The following is an 11382-nucleotide window of genomic DNA, read 5'->3' on the forward strand; positions in this document are numbered from 1 at the left end:
ACCATTTTGAAACAAACTTGCGCTGCGTAGGAACTCCTAAAATCTACATGCGAAATTCCAATCTTCTAGCTCTTATAGTTTCCGAGATCTAGCGTTCATACGGACAGACAGATAGACGGACAGACAGACGGGCAGACGGACATGGCTAGATCGACTCGGCTAGTGATCCTGAACAAGAATATATATTCTTTATAGGGTCGGAAACGCTTCCTTCTACCTGTTACATACTTTTGCACGAATACAATATACCCTTTTACTCTACGAGTATAAAAACACCAAAGCTATGGGTAAAAAAAGTAACTTTGCAGTGTTTTTTAATTTTTTTTAAATATTATTATGATTATGTTGGTATCTTAGATAAAAGTAATGAACAAAAAAACAAATTTCTTTAGTTAACTTTCTTACAAATAAATAAAATCAAATAACATTCAGTTTTCATACTGTCAAGAAAGTGTTTTGACAAAAATTAAAAGTGTTCTTATTTTCTAAAGCCTAGTATCCAGATCGACGAAAACCGTACGCCAGTCATGAGAAAGAGCGAGAGGCAAACAGCTGGCGTTCACTTTTCGTCGGGCCTTTTTCACGTCGGTCTCCTGATCGACGAAAAAATACCAGAAAATTCCATAGCGTTGCCAGTCTGCGGAAATTAGCTTTGGGTGAACCCTAGGCGGAAAAGATTAAAGCCTAGCATCCAGATCGAGAAACGATTACGCTAGCGTAAAAACTTTAATCTTTCCAGTGTGACCAAAAGTTTGAGAGTTCATCAGAGTTAAGCGTGCTACGGTCGTACTGTCAATCAGCTGGGTTTGTTGACAAGCAGTTAAAATTCAAATATCGTATTTGCGGGAAAGAGCCTTTAAAAGATATTATCAAATACCTTGGCAAGACAAGTCTGCCGCTGTACAAAGAAATTAAAATACAATACAATTTAAATTTAACAGTTCTTTTTTTAATTTACTGATAATTATTTGCTAATTTAAAGTTCTTAACTGCACTTTTATTGTGTTTTTCGTACATTCTGGACCTAAAAAACATTTTGCTCTGACAAGAGGCACCCCAGAAAGTATTAATGTTATTTTGTCTTCACATGTAAACACCTGCAATCGACTTTTGCGAGTTTTTTGAGTTTTTCCCTCCATTTCTTATAGTGTTCAGTGAGAAGCGCACGCCAAAAGATTAAATTTTTTTAATCTTTTCCGCTAGGTTCACCCAAAGTTAATTTCCGCAGACTGGCAACGCTATGGAATTTTCTGGTATTTTTTTCGTCGATCAGGAGACCGACGTGAAAAAAAGGCCCGACGAAAAGTGAACGCCAGCTGTTTGCCTCTCGCTCTCTCTCATGACTGGCGTACGGTTTACGTCGAAGTGGATACTAGGCTTAAAAAATTTAATCTTTTGGCGTGCGCTTCTCACTGATTATTATAAGAAATGGAGGGAAAAACTCAAAAAACTCGCAAAAGTCGATTGCAGGTGTTTACATGTGAAGACAAAATAACATTAATACTATCTGGGGTGCCTCTTGTCAGAGCAAAATGTTTTTTAGGCCCAGAATGTACGAAAAAACACAATAAAAATGCAGCTATGAACTTTAAATTAGCAAATAATTATCAGTAAATTAAAAAAAAACAACTTTTAAATTTAAATTGTATTTTAATTGTTTTTTAATTTCTTTGTAGAGCTGCAGACTTGTCTTGCCAAGGTATTTGAAAATATATTTTAAAGGCTTGTTGCCGCAAATACGATTTTTGAAATTTAACTGCTTGTCAACAAACCCAGCTGATTGACAGTACGACCGTAGCACGCTTAAATCTGATGAACTCTCAAACTTTTGGTCACACTGGAAGGATTAAAGTTTTTACGCTAGCGTAATCGTTTGTCGATCTGGATAATAGGCTTAAAGAGTAACATGTTAATATTTTATATGGTCACCTTTGGCAGCGCAAACGTCCTCCATTCGCGATTTCATCGAATATATGAGTTTTTCCATGTCCAATTTCTCCGGATGGCAGTTTTCCTCCAGTATGGCAGTTTTGAGATCATTTTTGTTTTTTGGGCTTCGTTTTGCCACTTTCTTCTTTGAATATGCCCAATATTTTCGATTGGGTTTAAGTCTGGACTCTGGCTTGTGTGTCCAGCACTTTTCCGCAATTGTATAGTTACCACATAATCACCGTATTATCTTGATAAATTTGAATTTCGGGCAGAGATGAGCGAAAATTATTAAGGCAAGTTTCTCTTAGATCTATTGCAAGCGATAAATAGGAGACTATTAATGTCGATGCTTCCCACGAAATCGTCCAACAACTGCTTAAACGGAACGATTACACATCCCGCGCAGCTCATAAGAAATCGTTGCTCTCGAAAGTTAAGCCTAGTATCCAGATCGACAAACGATTACGCTAGCGTAAAAACTTTAATCTTTCCAGTGTGACCAAAAGTTTGAGAGTTTATCAGATTTAAGCGTGCTACGGTCGTACTGTCAATCAGCTGGGTTTGTTGACAAGCAGTTAAAATTCAAATATCGTATTTGCGGGAAAGAGCCTTTAAAAGATATTATCAACTACCTTGGCAAAACAAGTCTGCCGCTGTACAAAGAAATTAAAAAACAATACAATTTAAATTTAACAGTTGTTTTTTTTAATTTACTGATAATTATTTGCTAATTTAAAGATCATAGCTGCACTTTTATTGTGTTTTTTCGTACATTCTGGACCTAAAAAACATTTTGCTCTGACAAGAGGCACCATAGATAGTATTAATGTTATTTTGTCCTCACATGTAAACACCTGCAATCGACTTTTGTGAGTTTTTTGAGTTTTTCCCTCCATTTCTTATAATGTTCAGTGAGAAGCGCACGCCAAAAGATTAAATTTTTTAATCTTTTCGCTAGGGTTCATGTTTCCGCAGACTGGCAACGCTATGGAATTTTCTGGTATTTTTTTCGTCGATCAGGAGACCGACGTGAAAAAAAGGCCCGACGAAAAGTGAACGCCAGCTGTTTGCCTCTCGCTCTCTCTCATGACTGGCGTACAGTTTTCGTCGATCTGGATACTAGGCTTTAACATCGAAAAGAGACTTTCGTTTACCAAAATGCACAAAGAGAAGCCAATGGATTTTTGGAATAATGTCTTATTCTGCGACGAAACGAAAATGATGTTACACTACACTTAAGGAACATCCCGAGTGTGGCGAAAGCCTTTAAAGCCTAGTATCCAGATCGACGAAAACTGTCCGCCAGTCATGAGAGAGAGCGAGAGGCAAACAGCTGGCGTTCACTTTTCGTCGGGCCTTTTTTTCACGTCGGTCTCCTGATCGCCGAAAAAAATACCAGAAAATTCCATAGCGTTGCCAGTCTGCGGAAATAAACTTTGGGTGAACCCTAGCGAAAAGATTAAAAATTTAATCTTTCGGCGTGCGCTTCTCACTGAACATTATAAGAAATGGAGGGAAAAATTAAAAAAACTCACAAAAGTCGATTGCAGGTGTTTACATGTGAGGACAAAATAACATTAATACTATTTGGGGTGCCTCTTGTCAGAGCAAAATGTTTTTTAGGTCCAGAATGTACGAAAAAACACAATAAAAGTGCAGCTATGAACTTTAAATCAGCAAATAATTATCAGTAAATTAAAAAAAACAGCTGTTAAATTTAAATTGTATTGTTTTTTAATTTCTTTGTACAGCGGCAGACTTGTCTTGCCAAGGTATTTGATAATATCTTTTAAAGGCTCTTTCCCACAAATACGATATTTGAATTTTAACTGCTTGTCAACAAACCCAGCTGATTGACAGTACGACCGTAGCACGCCTAAATCTGATGAACTCTCAAACTTTTGGTCACACTGGAAAGATTAAAGTTTTTACGCTAGCGTAATCGTTTGTCTATCTGGATACTAGGCTTAACAGCCTTACAGACACAAAATACTATTCCGACAGTTAAGTTTGGAAAACTGTCCATTATGGTGTGGGGCTGCATTTCGAGCAAAGGGATGGGAGAGTTGGCTTTCATCGAAAATATAATGGATGTTAACCAATATTTGGACATTTTAAAGACAAATCTTTGGTGCAGTGCAAAGAAATTTGTATTTTTTTATGAAAAAACAATTTTAAGAGTTTATCAAAACTAAGTGTTCTAATGTCGTACTGTTAATAAGATGGGTTTATTGATAAATATATTATCTTCAAACAAGAAAGGAAGCAAACTTGGACAAGCCGAAGCTTATATACCCTTGCAGTTATTGTTGTTTTTAAAAACAATGAAGCTATGTCGATTTTGCGCCGAATTTTGCCATTGTTTCTCTGGCAGCTATAGCGTCTGAAATCTATATATATATATATATACAAGAAAGTCGTGTTAGTTACTTCACTTATAACTCAAGAACGGCTGAACCGATTTAGCTGAAAATTGGCAGGGAGGTAGTTTAGAGCCAGGAGAAGAACATAGGATACTTTTACTTTTTTTATCCCGTTCGACAGACGTCAGTCACTGTAAAACGTGGTATAACAAAAAATAATCTGATTTGGAATAACAAAATTGACGTATAATGAAAAGAATGGATTTCGTTGTCGACAACAGTTGGATTGTTCCATATTCGCCAATTATTTCACATTGCAACGTTGAATACTGCAATTGAGTTAAGTCCATAAAATATATTTATCCCATTCGACAGCATTCCCGTTGAGAAGATAAGTAATCGTGCTTTAGTTTTGATCGAAGATATGAGTTACCTCATGTGCAGTAATTTATTAATCAGGTTAGGAATGCCACCACCATATCGTGAAAGGAATGACGCATTTAATCGAGAATTGGAACGGGAACGTGAATATAATCACCAGGAATTAGATTTAGTAGCTCAAACGAATGTACCCCTGTTGCATTACCAACAAAAGGAAGTTTATGAAACTTTAATGAAGGCAATCGATAATGAAAATGGTGGTTTATATTTCCTATATGCCCCTGGTGGAACTGGAAAGACTTTCCTCATGTCATTAGTTTTAGCAACTGTTCGGGCGAGATCTAACATAGCGGATGCAGTTGTTTCTTCTGGAATAGCAGCCACATTGTTAGCAGGATTCCGTACGGCTCATTCACCATTTAAATTACCGTTAAATCTTCAAACTATTGAAGAACTTACGTGTAATATTGCAAAACACTCAGCAATGGCCAAAGTTTTAGCGGTATCGAAAATCATCATCTGGGACGAATGCACAATGGCGCATAAACGTGCATTAGAAGCACTTAACCGAACATTAAAAGATTTACGCAATGACTCGAGATGTTTTGGAGGAGGAATAATTTTACTTTCTGGCGATTTCCGCCAAATACTGCCAGTAATTCCAAGATCTACGGCTGCCGACGAAATAAACGCTTGCCTCAAATCGTCAAATCTATGGCGCCATGTGAAGAAACTGCAACTGACAACAATCATAAGAGTTATATTGCTTAATGATACATCTGCTGAACATTTCTCGGAGCAATTGCTGACTATCGGTAATGGTCAAGTACCTGTCAATGAATCGAGCGGATTAATATAATTTCAAAATAATTTCTGTAATTTTGTCTCATCGAAAGACGAATTTATCAACAATGTATTTCCAGAAATTATTTCTAACTAAAAAAATAATGAATGGTTGCGTGAGACAACAATTTTAGCGGCTAAGAATAAAGATGTAGATGACCTAAACTACATAATTAAAAAAAAAGATCATTGGAACAATGCATTCATTCAAATCTATTGACTGCGTCACAAATGAAGATGAAGCCACCAACTATCCAATTGAATTTTTAAAGTCTTTGGACGAGCCTGGCTTACCACCGCACAATTTACGCCTAAAAGTTGGCTCCGTAGTAATCATGCTTCGAAACATAAACGAACCAAAACTGTGCAACGGTACGCGTTTGGTGGTTAGAAAATTGATTAACAATGTAATTTACGCTAAGATAATGATAGGAAAATTCAAAGGTGAGGAAGTTGTCATTCCGAGGATACCGATGATCCCAACCGACATGCCGTTATTTTCGCCTGTTATTTTACTGCGGATCGCTTCACCTCTTTGCCTCGCTGCTGGCACAGACAGGAGTTTACCTGAGATCAGACGAAAACAGTCACCGTCCACTGCAGAACGTGAATTTTCTACCTTCGGAAATCTTTTGGAAACTTTCTCGTGGTACATTCTTCCCCGGATTTATCAAGAAGCTGCAGGCCACATTTCATCCCTACCAAGAGTAGTGGTGGTGTGCTCAAGCGTGCTTGAGCGTTGCGACACGTTCAATCCTGTCCAGCTGCGCACCTCAATTGGATTTCTGCGAATCAACTCGCTAAGGAGAGCATTACAACAAGCTCGCTTGCGAGAATAGTTCTGAGTATCGTAGATTTAGTTGCCTTTTCTTTTGTATTTATTTAAGAATATTTTACTGATTAACTTTACGACTCCTATTATAGTGTAAAACTTTGTGTGCAGTTTTGACATAACATTTATCCACATTTATAAAGTCTACAGCAACGCTTCAACAGTCATCAGGCCTGAGGACAACGTTGGACTCTGCGTAAGTACGGCATAGCCGTCAACATTCCTAGTCTCTTGTGAGTCTGCACACTCCTTTTTATACCCTTGCAGAGGGTATTATAATTTTGGTCAAAAGTGTGCAACGCAGTGAAGGAGACATCTCCGACCCTATAAAGTATATATATTCTTGATCAGGATCACCTCCTGAGTTGATATAGCCATGTCCGTCTGTCCGTCTGTCCGTCTGTCTGTTTCTACGCGAACTAGTCTCTCAGTTTTAAAGCTATCGGAAACTTTGCACACACCCTTCTTTCCTTTGCACGCAGTATATAAGTCGGAACGGCCGGGATCGGCCGACTATATCCTATAGCTGCCATATAACTGATTGATCGGAAATGCCATAACTTTCGTGTTTGTAAAGTTAGGAAGTTGGGATTTTCTATGGGTTTTATATTTGGCCAATCAATCCGACCTACCAAATTTCATTAGGATCGGCCGACTATATCCTATAGCTGCCATATAACTGATTGATCGGAAATGCCATAACTTTGGTGTTTGTTAAGTTAGGAAGTTGGGATTTTCTATGGGTTTTATATTTGGCCAATCAATCCGACCTACCAAATTTCATTAGGATCGGCCGACTATATCCTATAGCTGCCATATAACTGATTGATCGGAAATGCCATAACTTTGGTGTTTGTTAAGTTAGGAAGTTGGGATTTTCTATGGATTTTATTTTTGGCCAATCAATCCGACCCACCAAATTTCATAAGGATCGGCCGACTATATCCTATAGCTGCCATATAACTGAACGATTGGAAATGCCATAACTTTGTTGTTGTTAAAGTTAGGAAGTTCGGATTTTTATGAGTATTAAGAATGCATCATATGAATAATTTTGGAGAATATAATTTACAGAGTATTCTGCAAGGGTATATCAACTTCGGCTCCGCCCGAAGTTAGCTTTCCTTTCTTGTTATACTTTATTTTATACAAATAAATTTAACTCGTAAATTTAACGTAATCACACCCTAAGAGCTGTTGCTTTTTGAACAAGAAAATCTTATTGAATAGAGAAACCATATAAATATCTACATAATTTAAATATATTCATATTAGCAAGAAATAAGGACCTGATGTAGTCCCATAAAACATACATTGACGTAAAACTAAATTTACTTCTTAATTCCTTTATAACCTTAGTAAAATATAATTACACACATATAGACACAAACAAAACGAATACCGATTTCTAGATTTTAGGACATAGTGTTAGGAACTTTAGTATATAAGAAACATGAACCTAAATTTGATTTTGTTGAAGTAAATAATGTTTAAGATGAACTAATTGGTTACTTTTTGGAGGGCACTTATGGGTATGTAGAGCAATAGTTATTCATGGGTGGAATCTAATTAGATTTCACATGGTAGAGTGGGTATAGAACGAGGCCAATAACATCTGGTCCTCAATCTTCTATAGGTGCACTGTCTTTGTCCGAGTTTAGCTATAGAGCTGGTTATCTTTTGCTATCGTTTCTCTGTCTACTACTGTTAGTTCTGTAACACATCTTGTTCTCTCTTAACACAAACCCACCCCACTCTCCCTGAGCAAGCTGGTCGAAAATGTAGACAGAGCGTGTTAGGAGGGACAACGCTCGATGAGTGTGTTCGTTACAAATTAGTAACATTTTATGAGCTCGATGCATGTCATGTGTCATTGTGTAAACCTATCTTGAGCCATTAATTAAGATACGTATGTTTAATTTTACACAGGATCGGTATTATCACTTGTGATCTCTAAGTACAGGCCACTTACCCTAACCAAATATATTCACCAAAGATGTTTCTCCCGCTGCCCCAAGTTTTATTTCTGGCTTAATATTGTCTGATCTTAACACTTGCAATAATATGTCCGATTCCCTTAATGTATATTACACTGCAATAAACTCATTTTTTAATTACTGTGTACCGTGGTACTGTTAGTCAATAACTCAAAGATTTAAACACTTAAGAAATTTAAGGTCCAGACTTTATATGAAATATATATACTCGTATAAACGGTTCTCAATCTGTTTTCGGTAGATACTTAAGTGCTCTGTCAAGATTCAAACCGTTGTAAAGTCCAGTTCTCGCAGAACCCAGTTTTATAACTTTATATAACTTTGTTAGGGCCGTCGTTTTAAAACTCGACAGATCAGGCAACAGCCAATTTATTTTCCCGATTTCTTTAAACGACTTATTCTTCTTTAGATAATTAATCACAGCCTTGATCTTATCCAATTCGAACCTCATATTCTGTTCTACTTTAACCGAAAGCTTTCTTCTTTTGGATCTTCTTAGCGTTAAGCCTGTTTATTCGTCAGGGCCTAAGTGCCTACTTCGGTATTGAGCCCTGTGCAAACCCACAAATTATTTACCTTATCTCTAGAATCTTCCACATATTTCGAAGGAATCATTTAGAATTCCTCTTCACAAGAAATGTAAAAAGTAAGAGGCCAGTAACTTTAGAGGTATATTTAAATTGTCAGGTATCACTAAGTTAAAAAAAAATGTAAATCAATTATATATCCGTGTCAACACGGACTCATAGACATATTCATATTCATTATATATTCATATTCATTAGAACTATATTTTCAACACATCAAAAGACATAAAAAAGAATCGAGACCAAATCAAACAAAAAATACAAATAAAACAAAATAGCTGCCCGTTATAAATTGATAGAGCTAGGACTAAGCAGAAATGGAGGAAAACCCGAATTGCAAAACCGGCTGCTTGTTCACTGTGGTTTGCAAATTGATGAAATCAATGAGGAAGAAACTGAAATGGATGAATATGAGGCCGGATTTTTTGTTTATGTAATCATCGAATAATGCACAGGCCGGTAGAAATGGTTGATCCGAAAGGAATTCAATTGTAGGTCGGCAATACTGTCAAGGTCAGGGTTTACCCTGAAAGCTGTATAAGGGAGTGTGCCGCAGTTTTCGGGAAATAATTCACCAGAAGTAAATCATGGATTGACGAACTTGGAGAATACGCACTAAATGTGGAATGGAGTCAGTTGCAGGTTTTCATTTATGCTAAACAACTGCTCAGCAGAGCAGCTTAGCTTTTTATTCGGAGTCAGATGTTTAGGATGGGAGATCATTAAAAAACGCTTTATTCGGTATTCTTGGTTTGAGGGTCTTATTAGAAGAAGTACATTGTAATCTTGGCAAATGGGAGCAGAAGAAGTGAATCGTTACATGAGTACATGTAACGTATTGGCAAAGCCAATTGATCTAAATATCAGGTTGTCAAATATCTCCCTTCCATTTTTTTTGGTTTTTGAATCTGGCGGCTTTGTGCAAAGCGCTACATATCGGTATCGGGCAATGCTATACATCGATTGAAAGGGGGGGATAAACCCAAAAAAAAAAAAATAAAAAAAAAATTTTTTTTTTTTTTTTTAGAAATGTCATACATTGGTATACCTGGGATCGCGCTGTTTTAAAGTTTTCCTTCGTTAAAGCTAAATCCGCTAGAGGAACATTCCTTGAATCCCCAGGGCGGAGTATCCCCAATGTCCTTACAGATTCCACAACATAAACATCGATATACGCGCGTCTCACTTCACAAAAACTATCGCCATCACTAACAAACAAAACAAACCAAAATGTAAACAATGCAAACAATTAGGAGTGACGGGAAATATATGGTGTTTTGGTGGCTATTGGTGACCTAGCCAAGCACGCCCACCCAACCAAGGATGCCCCGGAGGATTCTGCGGAGGCATCACCCATAATCAGCTGGTCCAAGTCACTCCTCGCGACTAGGACAGCTCCATCTCCCCCACAACGACAACTCACTCGTACATTTCAGTCTTCATGTACATTTAATATCCACAGTAAGTACTAAAGTTAACATAACTTGCTCTCCTAGTAATTAAATTATCCTTTCATAGCCTCTACGACCAAACTTGGCCACCGTCTCCAAATTTAACCGGTCAAAGCGGAAGATTACCTTCCTTTGGCAAAGGCTACAGGCGCCGCGGAAATAATGTTCCACCAGTCACTTATTGGTGGAACTCGCATTGAACGAGGCGCACAAAAGCACACACACGGTTAGTGTGTCGGGTCACCTAATCCTGAGGAGCTCCTGGGGAAAAGAAGGGACAGGCCAAACGGTAAGTATTACGCGCTGTAAACAATCCCGCCGAAAACTAATAATCGCGACCCTTTTTTACAGGCAACAACGAGGACAAGAATTGAGGTTTTCGGGTCTAAGTCCGGATAAATTTACAGGTCAACAGGTAAGTACATAAATTTAATAATGTGTACAGTTAAATTAACGTTAATAATTTCAACCACTTCTGGGCTAGGCGCCGGGCTAACTATGCCCCGACCACAGTGTACTCTGCCGGAGACCAGCAGCAGCAAGGGCCTGGAACACCCCGAGGAGCGGTGGCGAAGGCGAGCCTGATGGCGGTGCCTCTCAACGCCGCGCGCACTGGCAGCCTTACGACCCCAAAACAGGTGGGTCTTAATAGCCCGGAACGGACTCACCGGCGTATATAAGAAAGCGTTGGCGGCGTCCGAGGATGACGAGTTATGGTGTCCAAAACGTATCTCTGGGTTGTAAGAAGGTGCGTATAGGTACGCATGCCATTAAAGTCCAGATTTTAAGTCCCGATTTAATCTTCCGATTGAATATCCCAATTTTAAATATCCAATTTGAACGTCCAATTTAATTAGTCCAATTGAGTCTTCCAATTTGAATTCCGGATTTAAACTTCCGATTTAAATTCCTCCAATTTAAATTTCCAGACTTAATTAGTCCAATTTTATATGTCCAATTAAGTCTTCTAGTTTGAACTTCCAATTTAAATTTCCT

General features: G+C 37.9%; 1 long non-coding RNA gene across 1 annotated transcript; it reads left to right on the forward strand.

The window, feature by feature from the left end:
* Window positions 1-10117: 10117 nt before the first annotated feature.
* On the forward strand, window positions 10118-11134 carry LOC123037866. Its single transcript, XR_006417667.1, has 4 exons — window positions 10118-10396; window positions 10454-10675; window positions 10738-10801; window positions 10871-11134. It is a non-coding gene; the product is annotated as an uncharacterized LOC123037866 (long non-coding RNA).
* The last annotated feature ends 248 nt before the right edge of the window (window positions 11135-11382 follow it).

Source organism: Drosophila rhopaloa, unplaced genomic scaffold (genome assembly GCF_018152115.1).
Source record: "Drosophila rhopaloa isolate 14029-0021.01 unplaced genomic scaffold, ASM1815211v1 contig_202, whole genome shotgun sequence".
Lineage (NCBI taxonomy): Eukaryota > Metazoa > Arthropoda > Insecta > Diptera > Drosophilidae > Drosophila > Drosophila rhopaloa.